Raw genomic sequence first — 12,036 nt, 5'->3', positions numbered from 1 at the left:
GATAAGCTGCTTACAAACTTCACCTTCGGAGTCTTTCTCCAAGAAACTCAAGAAAACACTCAAAAATTCAAATCTCTCCTTTTTTCTCACTCTCAGAGACTCTCCCAAATAAGAACACCTCCTGGGATCAGGCACTGATTCAGCTCTTTCACTCACTCCAGCAGGGCAGTCAAGTGGTTCTGCCCCTCTCCCCCAGCCAGCAGATTCCGAATGACCACTGGAAGAGTCTGCTTCCTGTTTTATAGTTCATCACCTGACCAGCTGGGACAAGACGATTGGTCAGGTGATGACTGAGTGTAACAGGACATGGCCCACAGCTTCCTGGGAAATACAGTTCAGACCACAGCTCCCATCCTGACAGGACTTGTTGTCCCTTCACAAATGTCTGACATTTTATTTTAAAAATACATTGAAGACAGCCTAAATTCAAGAAGACACATATAGAGAGATTTCTACCCTTCATGCTTGATCAGTGTCATTTTTCTACTGTGTATTTTTGATGCACATTTTTATGCTTCTACCAATTTCAAACTTTTGTTCTGATTGCTGTTCGTGCTATTTCTTTATTGTAAATAGAATCCTTTTGTGACAAACAGTGTTGGGTCTCAATAAATTAAAACATCTTAGTTAAGTGAAAAATAGATAGCAAATAATAATAAGCTAGGATAGTGTGCTCTCTTGGGTTTTTTTCTTTTTTCTGGGCAGGATGTAGAGAAACCATATTTGCCTAGCATCTGAGATGATACATAACACACAAGGGAATAAGAAAAGAATAGAGAAATGAAAGTAAAATATTAAAAACATAACTAACATTGAACTTTCACCTGGTTACTTAAGAGATGATGAGTTTAGTTGGGCATGTCAGCTCAGTAGCTTGAGTTGGAATACAAGTTCAAGCAATGATTGAAACCTGTCTACAAAACAATAAAACATAAACCAAAAAGGTTTAAAAAAATTCTGAGGATTCTCTTCTCTGAAAGAAAAGCTGCATCTAGGTGTGCATATCTGCTACTAGCTCCTGGCATTCATTCAGTTAACTGGTAGTGCAAGTTATACCACAATTTTGTTATTGCCTGACAACCTGCATTTATTTACTTAAGCAGTAAAACAATAGTGCACTTTACTATACCTTTAGATATAAAAAAAAGTTGCCAAACACAAACTTGTTTACTGAAAATATGAAATAACTGTCATGTCTGACTGAAATACAACACCAGAGGAATCTGGGCTCTAATAATATTAATAACTCTTATTGTTATCATATTTTTTAAGGTGACATTGTTGGAAAGAGCAACAGAGTTCTAACCATCTTACACATTCCAGTCAGTCATCTATCCCGAAATATAATGACTTACTGTATGTTTGCTGAACTGTGATCCTATAAGCAATTATGGACTAAAATGTATAGTAGAAACCTGGAAATCACAGACATTCTAATACCCAAGTGAAAAACCACAAATTAAACTGCGGTTTAAATAGGATAAAATCACCACATATAGATCAGACAATGAATGCAGCATAGTACAGTAATTATACTAATTATACATAATCACCTGGCCAAGCACTATGTATACTGGAAATTATTAAGATATTGAAAGCAATATGTTAACTCTTTTAACTATTCAAAGACAAAAGTACAACTACAACTACTTTTTGCCATTTTAAGCTGTGATATGGAACAAAATCAAATGCTATGGAAGGAATGCATTTTTGCTTGTCACAGATGGTCATGGGGGGATTTCAAATGAACCAATCAGAGAATATGGCTATTCTGAAGCCATGTCCTACAGTCCAGGAATTGACAGCTCAGTCCTGGGCTGCCTTCAGTCAAGCGTGACCAGGATTAACCAATCCATGCCACGCTATTGGCAGAGTGGCACTAGGGTTGGTGGAGTTAGCCTGGTTTACTGGGTTTGGCATGCAAAGACTGACCCTCCGGCTCTCTACCTAGTGTCAGCTGTATCAGAAAAGTCAGATTACTGCAATATGACAGTAATCACTTTCACTGCAAAAAGCCGCTCTTAAAAAAGGCTGCTTTTTTCGATTTCCCCCTCAAACTTGAATAACTTCACATTATTTTTAAATATGTGGCTACAGGTAAACCTGTTGTTTGTCAGTATATTCCTGTGCCTCTGTGGATTTAAGTTTCTGAACTCAAACCAAATTTCCTAGAAATATTAGAAACACGACATAAGAATTTTGTGTTCAGATATGAAGTTCTTTGAAGAGATCTTCATGAAAGGGGATTCCAAAATCTCAATGCTGCCCAGTGGATTGTGGATCACCAACAGATGTCGGGAAACATCACAACCCTAAGCATGAACACAAATTCTTCAAATAACCTTAGGAAACAGCAGCCTATAGTGTAGCACACTGCACAACAAGAAAAGCTGCATGGCCCTTTGAGCATTAAACTTTAACATAGTTTTTTATGCTTCCCACTAAGCCCCTTAAATCAAAAACACATTGCTTAAAGAAGTCTATATTTCACCCCTTTGTTTAAATTGGATAATCTCTTTGTCCATCATGGAGCTGCTTCCATTAAGGTTCCCAGCATAACACAAGAGTCCTTTATTACAAACATCTAAAGGTTACAGAAGCTTTTACAGCTTGCTATGGTAAACACAGGGACTGCTGTCAAGACTAGAATTAGGGCCTGTTTCTAGTTTCACATATACACATTATAGAATTATTAATAACTGATCTGATCACTGATCTTGAGAAAGTGGAATATGTGAAAGAATATTCTTGCACTTGTATTCTGTGATGACAGGTTCTATACTGGGACTAATAACTGAAATGTTAGTTGAGTAAATCTCCTGTTTTGCAATTGAAAGAAAAAAAAAGCACTATTCAGGACTTTACCAAAACTGTATATTTATCCAATCAGGATAGTAGGGAAGTCTGAGCCTATCCCAACAAGCAACGGGCACAAGTCAGGATACAACCTGGACGGGACACCAGTCCATCACACAGATTAGTCAAAATTACATGATATCATATTATATTCAAACATCACTATTGTCTCATCTAATACAATGAAGTGAATAAGGCACCTCAGATCGCCCCCACTGCTGTCCACAGAGCTACGCCTAGATGCCAGTTCCCTGTCTAGTCACCAGCAGCCAGAACACACAGCTCGAAGACAAATACTGTGGAAGAGCCTGGTGTGGCCCCCTCCAATTCCACCTCACACTCCTGTTCTGGCATGGAGAGCCAGGCCAAACCAAATACAGTGAAGCTGCGTCATCTGGCAGGCCTGCAAGCTCTGCTTATGTCAAAGCTGTCATCGAGACACTCAAGGAAAGCAGTAAAAACCGGGATTAGTTGCTTTTGTGTTGTGAAAAAGGCTGTAAAAACACTTAATAGAAACACTATATGCAACCTGCATATCTCCCACCTGAAACCTGCTCAATAACGATTTACCTTTGCCTGCTGTTTCTGATTGAAACAGCCACTGGAATTTCTGTGATTTTCCAATCTATATTTGTGCTCCTTTGAATAAACAGACCTAATTTTAGGATTTAGTGTGTGTTTACATATCATGCCTTACACAGCCACACATGTCAAAGGCATAGTTTTTAAAACACCGATTATAAAAAAGGACGACTGAATGACCTTAACAGCTCTGAAACAGAAAATAAAATTACACTTTCTACTCTGCTTGATGTTGACTTTTATGTCAATTACTCTAAAGAATCTAAAAAGCACATCTTCACACTGAGGAAGTCATACTGTATCAACAGGGAAACAATGTCATGCAGTAATCCCACTAAAAAAGCCGTTATTCAGGTTAAAGCATATTGTGGATTTTGTACAACTAAGCAGACTGAGAGCCAATGACTTTCTGCTCACTGTCTCTGGGACACTAGTTCATAGCAGGGTTAGCCCAGCAACACTCACACACATTTGTACACGGACCCATTCGGCTGAATGAATGGGACCAACAGGGACGAGGTGCGCACAGTTACAACAACAGATGTGATTATTTCATTTGGTTTATTTATCTGTGCAGTTTGTTTTTCAAAAAGTGCTATTTTGTCATCCCTTTCAAACATACTACATACTGTAGGTGGGGCTTGACATTGTAGAAGAGCGGTTCATTTTTGATCTGTCAAAATATTTAGCGTCTCCAAAACAGAAAAGTTGATCACAATTTTTTTTTAACTTCTCACCGGCGTCAAAGACCCCATGTGTCTTATTCAAGAACATCTTATTGCTGTCGCCTTCTTTGTAAGTGTCTCTGAGGAGCACATAATTGTACAGAAGAAGGATCATTCATTTCAGAAGGATCATTCATAATAATTTAAAGTGTATTTTGAATACCAACTTTAAAGGCTAATTTGGGCCCAGAGTCAATACAAGGTGTTTTAACCGCAATATAATTTATTTGATCTTTTTAAACCTGATTGTTTCGTATTGAACACCTGATTATGTCAAGTTCTTTGGACTGATCGGCACTGTCAGTCTGCCTGGAAATTTTCCTTCCATGACCTTCGGCTACAGGAGCTACCAATGGTTTGTTCGGCTTGGTTCATCTGCCAGTTAGGGGATTTGTTGCTTTTCGTACTTGTTTATATGGTCAGCTTTTGAGCTGAGGAAAATCAAAGCAAAACAGCAGGGCTTTAACCTGAGAAATGACAAAATCACTCATCTGTTCGGCAGGACAATGTTTTCATTTCTTACGAAGGGGAAATAAAAAAAACAAGAGAAGTCAAGCCAGTTTTTGACAACATTATTCCTTTTAAGCCGTTTAATCGTGCCAAAGTATCTCAGAGATCTTGAGAGAGATAATACAATCTGTCAGCAGAGAGTAACACCACCCATGAACTGGGTGACACTGAGTCACAGGAGAAATGTAACAAATGCACTACTAGAACTTGCTAGCTGACTAAGAATCCAGGAAACCTACTTTCTACCCTTATCAAGAAGGTTTGCTAAGAGAAGACGAGGGAATAGTTGTAACAGCCTGCAATACATTACTAGCCAGATATGAAGATGGCTAAACGACCTGATGAGAGACTGACCAGGAGCAGAGTAATGAAGCCAATTCATAGAGGGGAATTAGGAGGCCATGATTGGGAAGGGCCAATGGGAAATTTGGCCAGGATGCTGGGGTTACACCCCTACTCTTTTCCAGAAATGCCCTTGGATTTTTAATGACCACAGAGAGTCAGGACCTTGGTTTTACATCTCATCCGAAGGACGGCGCCTGTTTACAGTATAGTGTCCCCATCACTATACTGGGGCATTAGGACCCACATGGACCGCAGGGTGAGCGCCCCCTGCAGGCCCCACTAACACCTCTTCCAGCAGCAACCTTAGTTTTCCCCAGGAGGTCTCCCATCCAGGTACTGACCGGGCTCACACCTGCTCAGCTTCAGTGGGTTGCCAGTTGTGAAATTACATTAATTTACATTAATTTCAATTTTCAAGATGCTGATGTGATCCTGCTACTAATCGTGCTACTGCACTTTAGAAACAGACAACCCTCATTGTTTCCTGGGTACTGGGTGAATGATCATTTGGATCTTGACTAATCTACAGAAGTCATAATGTACCTATCATCAGTTCTTCCACCCATCCATTTTCTAACTGCGTTTCTAATAGAGGGTTGTGGGGGAGCCAAAGCCTATCCCAGCAAGCACTGGGTGCAAGCAGAGTCTGGAGTCTATCACAGGGTGGACACACAGACACACACTCACACCAGGGCTGCTTTTCCCAGGAATCAATTAACCTACAAGTATGTCTGTAAGAGGAGACCAGACAGGCCAGGGGAAACCAATGCAAACACAGGGAGGACGTACGAACTCCACACAGAGAGTACCTCAGGAATTGAACCCAGGGACCCAGCGCTGTGAGGCAGCAACGCTCCCCACTGCATCACCATGCCGCCCATCATCAATTCGGATAATGCTATATTCACAGTGATAGTTTATTACATAAAGGTTAAAAGTAAACAATGTTATCTACTATTAAGACATTTAGAGTATTTTATCATGTTGACATTAACATGATCAACTGCAGCAGACTGTGTCAGAATCATGAAAGAAAATGGACACTACAGCACAAAAAAATATATGACTAAATAAATCAAAGAAACTGTTTCTGGACCAGCACATTGATCAACGTCTCCAGAGTCCAATTCAAAAATTACATTTCAGCTGAAATTGTGATTCCCAGCAGTGTCATTGTTTTACATTTCTTTAATACCAATGGATAAAATGTCAGTTCAAGAGTATTTATTTATCTTTTTGTTCAGTAAAACAACGCTGTACCACATGCAAATGAATTCCTGAAAAAAGATTTTTCTTTTTTTTTCTATTTACAAGAAAATCATGAATACATTCATCTACCAACATAAATTCATAAATCAGACTAGCACTATTCCTTAATAACAAAATAAACACCATGGCCTATAATATAACCTAATTTAAAAAAAATAACAATTTGTTAGTTAACAGTGATGTTATTATCTGAACAATGCACCACCACATCGAAACATGTTATTATATGCACACATTGGTCACAGTTCCACAGTTGCCTTTTATGAAATATAAGAAACCATTTCCTCATTTAAAGCTGCATCTCCATACTCCCCAATGTAAAAACAATGCTAATACATTAGCTTTGTTCAAATAAACACTATCATTTAGTTGGATGAGGTATACATATATAGAAACTGTTTAAACTCTAACTTATCTATCAATGCAATTCTCAACACAGACTAAAAAGGCTTAAATAAAGCAGCACCTATCTTAGCTTACAGTAAATGATACCCTGCAGTGTTGACAACTTGAAAAGGATAAATATTATAAGCAATGGAAATCTCTAACTTCCTTGACTTCTTTTGACTTATACTGTTGAAATATCACTGTGCAAAGCTTTATATAAATAAGAGCTGGCAGATTTATTTTACATGATTAGTAACTCCAAGTACAGTACCTCAGTGTCAAATACAACAAGGGAATAACTTCACACACCACTGGCTTTCTCCCAGGATCCTTCATTTCTGCGTGGTCTATATTTAAACCCACTGCAGTGTCACAGTTTCTTTGTTCAACACAGGGACACCACAAAAGTTAACTGGCAGCACCACTTAAAACACCTCATAATGTTTGAAGATGAATTCAATGTAACTTTGCCAACATAGAGCTACATACTGCATAAATAGAACACTCAGAAGGATCAAACATTTTTCACCTGCTCAGGTATTACAGATTTAACAGCTTGATTCTATGAATTTAAGTTTTACATTACTTCAGTTACTCCAGCTCAAAAATTACCTTTCAAACTGCTCTGTTTTTAGACATTTACAACAAGCAGATGGGCAGCCTGTGCATCAAGTATAGTTACAGTTCTTGTGCGAAGAAATTATGCCAAAAATGATGTGTGTTGCACTTAGTCCTGGATACAAGCATGATACAAAACGCCATCAAGCATGTCTGCCTTCCTTGTTTGGTCTTCTTTTTCTGGGAAAGGAGGAGGCCACTGTCTCTCCTATTCAAGTAAATGTTCAGAATCTCTAAGAAATCAACAAAGCAATGGGATGAGGCTTTCCAGAGCCTCCCTGATCAACACAGGAGGGGCGCTGCGAAGAGGAATCCATCTTGGAATCAAAGCTTGAAGGCAAGTTTCAGAACAGCCTTGCCACAGTGCATATTGATAAAGCCAATAGACTACATCATGCTTCACAACAGACAGAACAAAGGCCCTAGGTCACAAGTGGAAATAACAGGTAAATGCATGCAGGTCGAAAAACAAAAGGGACATCTTTATACAACGAGTCATGGAATGTCTGGAACAAACTTCCCAACCACACTTTTCAAGCTGATTCCATGACAATCTTCAAGAAATGGCCAAATGAGACCCTGGGATTGGTAACATTTTAACTAGGTCAAACTTCCCTATGTTCTTAAGCCCACATCAATTAATTAATATGGCACAATGGTGCAGATGTTAGCATTCCTGTTTCACAGCACCAGGGCCCTGGGTTTAATTCAGGACATAGGGTGCTATCTGTGTGGAGTTTGTATGCTCTCTTTGTGTTCACGTGAGTTTCCTCCGGGGACTCCAGGTTTCCTCCCACTGTACAGAAACATACTGGTGGGTTAACTGACATCTGGGAAAACTGGCCCTTGTGTGACTGTGTGAGTCTGCCCTGAGATGGACAGGCAGTGTCTATCCTGCTTTGCACCCGTTGCTTGCCAGGAAAGGCTCCAGCTGCCCCACGACCCTCTATTGGACAAAGGGGCTAGAAAATGAACGGATGGTTAATTAGTCATTTTAATTACTTAGTATCACAAAGGCCAAGAATGATTCCAGGAACGATTGGTTGCACCTTAGAAATAAGAAAAAGCAATAACCACAACTTAACAAAGGTTAGAAATGAGAGGAGGCACTTTAGCCCATCCACTTTTTATTGACTGTTAGGAGTTAATTAATACAAAGATCTTATCCAGCTTTCTTGCAAGGAAGCCAGGGTATCAACTTCAGCAACCAACTAGATAACCTGTTCTGTATTCCCAAAGTTCACTCAGCTTGTCAGTGTAAGACAGTGGCTTAAGCCCCTGAATGTATCTGGTGTCTCTTCTCTGGTGATTACAGGGCTGCAATTACTTTCCTAGCACACGATGACCATAATTGTACAGGATATTCTAAATGAGGCCTTATCAGCGCATTATATATTTTTAGCACAACATTCCTTGATTAAATCATCTGCATTTTATTGTCTATTTGAATTAAGTTGAACTGATATTTAGGAAATTCATCAAATTATAACTTTAATTGCAATTCTTAGAATATCATAATCATTTAACATGTGACTTAGAAGATTTTAACAAAAACAAAAATGGAAGAATATTTTAACACCAAAAAATAACTGTTGGCTATAGCCCCATGAAAACCAAAAATTCGCTTTTCTCAGAGCTATGACAGAAACATTTTCCGATTCAAATATTAGGGTCACCCAGCAAAATGAATAAACTTTCCTAGAGATAAGCGATGCATGACCAAAGAAACATGAGAAAAGTCTGCATTCCCTGGCTAGCAGAGTTGAGCTTACCTACTGTATTACTCTTAGACCTTGTGCCAGTCAAAATTATTTTGTTCTGGACTGAGGTTGTTACAAAAACTGAGAAGAGAAAAAAATATTGCTTGTCTGTAATATGGTCATTCACAGGATAGCTGAAGGTCAGAAAGGTGTGCTATCTGTGATGGATATATTTGTGACTGATCAATGCTCTTGTGTCAATCTAATTATAATTATAGCACACTACACAAACTTTATTGATTTAAACTTTCAGAAAAAATGATTGCATAAACACAAAAAAGATGAACAGGATATGAAATCAATCAGACAGTGACACAGAAGTACAAAGGGTAAACTAGAGTCCTCCATCAAACAAAATGCTGTTCTATTACTTCTTCTTTTAGAGCTTTTAAATTAAGAAATTACAATAGTGATACTCATTCCTGGGCCTGGAAAGTCACAACTCTGCAGATTTCACGGGAATGTTAAAATTCACTGTGATTGAAGACATGGAAACAAAGACAATATGCATCACTAAGACAATAACTTTTCCAATAGTCATTAAAAGCTTAAACACCAAAAGACTAACTGTTCAATCACAAGTACCACTGATTTAGAATATAGTTTGTGTGTTACATTTTAACTAGCTGATTAAACTAATTCAGCTGTCTAGTTGTCTATACACATTACATTACATGTACTGTATGTAAAATATCAAATATTTCCAGTCCTACAGTAGGTTGAGCATTGCAGTAATAAAGTAATTGCACAGGGCCTTCTAACTACAACAAAATGTGGAAAACTAAGAATTAGACAAACTACAGAAACCATAAGCATCTTTTAGGGCTATGAAGGGGTCTTAACGAGATAACGGGGCCAGCCTGTTCCTACTCTCAATTATTATGTATTTATTAAGACAGAAGTAGTTGCACACAGTCAAGCAGCAGAAGACAACCAGCATATGGTTCTCAGCACTGGAAGATAGGTACCCCTACCTTCTGATTAAACTTTGTATTCCAGAGCTGCAAAGATCACAGGATCAAACGATCACTCCAGCATGAATGATGCTGCATGTATTTTAGAGAGTGACATTATTCTCTTAAAAAAAATATTCACATAGGAAATGTTTCTGGCAAAGACAGTTTCAACATCCAGGAAAAATATATGCATGGTGGGCAAGGACGAGAAGGGTGTCAGTGTGAGAGTTTGGGTACCTGATTAAAAATTTTAAAAAGTCAAAAATAATTTGTTCACCAAAAAATGAACACCCAGAAGCCCCTCAGTCCTTGACTTGCAAAAGAAAATACAAACAAAACTGCCCTATCAGATCTCACCTGAGAACACTGATCATATCTGTCTTTTTGCAAAGACATGGCTGAAGAGGTGAACTTTCCAATAAACTAATTAAGATGTCACGTTTCCTGACTGTGTCCGTCTTTAAAAAGATCGATTAGGCTACTGTAAGATTTTTTTTTACTAGGTTGCAACATGTCTTTGGCCCTGCCCTAAATAAATAATAATGACAAAGTGTAACCCGGAGCATTTTAGATAAAGGCGCATTCTGCAAGCGGATAAGAAAGATGTCCTGCATGCTACATTACTGCAAAAGCGGACCGAAACAATAGTAGCGTAAGTGTGTGTTGGATATGATGGGCGAACAGCACCTCTCTCTCTCTCTCTCTCTGCGCCATTCTTTTTATTTTGCATGTACCAGGACATGAATCATTTGTTGCTTTAAAACACTGTACTGAGCGCTACAGCCTCACGCTGTCAATTAATAGAGGAAAAGCAACCGATTGGATTGCTGTTTGCTATTGTTTGTTTTACAAATAAATCGCACCGCTGTAAAACATTTTACACAGAACCACGACATCCGCTTATCTGTTTTCTGCTCTTTTTTCAATAAAACAGCATAGGATTTCGGTCAATAATAAATAAAACGCTGCATAAGTGATGCTGCTCACACAATTATAGCCAAATAAATAATAGCGATTTAAAACAAACGCGCTTACCTGCGATATACGGATCCGTGACAGTTCTTCAGGTGACTTCTACTCTGAAACCCACAACACAACGAGCCCAACCCCCAGCTCTGACGCACATCCTAGCAGCTGCGTCTCACATTTAGTTTATGGGAAATGTAGTGGATTGAATCTGAAGTGGGGTTTTTATGTACAGTATATACACAGTTTATATACACGACCCATTCTCTACTGCCAGGATGTCAAATGGGTTACTGTAGTTCTAGCTCAGATATACCCTGAGAAAAAAAGTTACAGAAATAGAATGTGTTGTTCACAAAACTATTCAAAAGTCAGATAAAATACTGTACTAATGCCAAGTGACATTGTTTTTCACTCCAGTACCTAAACATGAAGCTGCGTGGTCACTTCAATCCTTCAGGTGTTGTAGTCCTGTAGGGTTTACATATAATTGCAGGTGAGCAGCTGTTTGTTTGTTTGTTTGTTTGTTTGTTAGAAAAAATGGGAGGAAATGACATTTTCACCAATTCAGTACATAGTTACATCAATTAAATGACTGAGAAGTAAGTTTGATTAAAACCTGATGTAGTCTCTTTTAACACAAGCACCTTGGGACATGAGAGAAATGCAGCTGTGAATCGATGGTGACAGCAGCCAACACCAGTGTGACACCACACACAGGTCCAGCAGCTTCCCTTTGGCCTGAATTACTGACCTTTTTCAACCCAGCTCCAGGCCTGTAAATTCTTGAGCTGTGCTGAAAATCTCATCAGCACTGTGCTAGAAAGGTTTGTGTTTTACTTTAGATCCTTTTTGGGGGGTTTTGCATTTCGAGAACATGTGGAGATAAGCCCACATGAAGAATTTTCGAGGTAAAGAAATACAAAATTAATAGCAGTTTAAAATATTTAGGTTGCGATTAGATTCTGATACTATCACATATCACATTAACTATTAAGGGCAGAGAATAAGTGCTCATTTAACAGAGTGAGGGATGCTGTGGGTTTTCTAGTGTGAATTAGA

At 38.6% G+C, this 12,036-nt stretch overlaps 1 protein-coding gene across 3 annotated transcripts in view; it reads right to left on the bottom strand.

Annotated features, from left to right (window-relative positions):
• faim2a (Fas apoptotic inhibitory molecule 2a) overlaps window positions 1-11,146 on the bottom strand; it is a 32,825-nt gene extending 21,679 nt beyond the window's left edge. The window contains exon 1 of one of the 3 annotated variants that reach the window (XM_088643131.1): window positions 11,044-11,146. The gene's annotated coding sequence lies outside the window, so the exon portion shown is untranslated. The other 2 variants (XM_088643132.1, XM_088643133.1) reach the window with 2 other exon arrangements.
• Window positions 11,147-12,036: the final 890 nt, after the last annotated feature.

The sequence above is a fragment of the Lepisosteus platostomus genome, chromosome 8 (assembly GCF_059453375.1).
Source record: "Lepisosteus platostomus isolate fLepPlt1 chromosome 8, fLepPlt1.hap1, whole genome shotgun sequence".
Classification (NCBI taxonomy): domain Eukaryota; kingdom Metazoa; phylum Chordata; class Actinopteri; order Semionotiformes; family Lepisosteidae; genus Lepisosteus; species Lepisosteus platostomus.
Note: the sequence above shows the minus strand (reverse complement) of the source record. Positions and strands in the feature narration are given on the sequence as shown.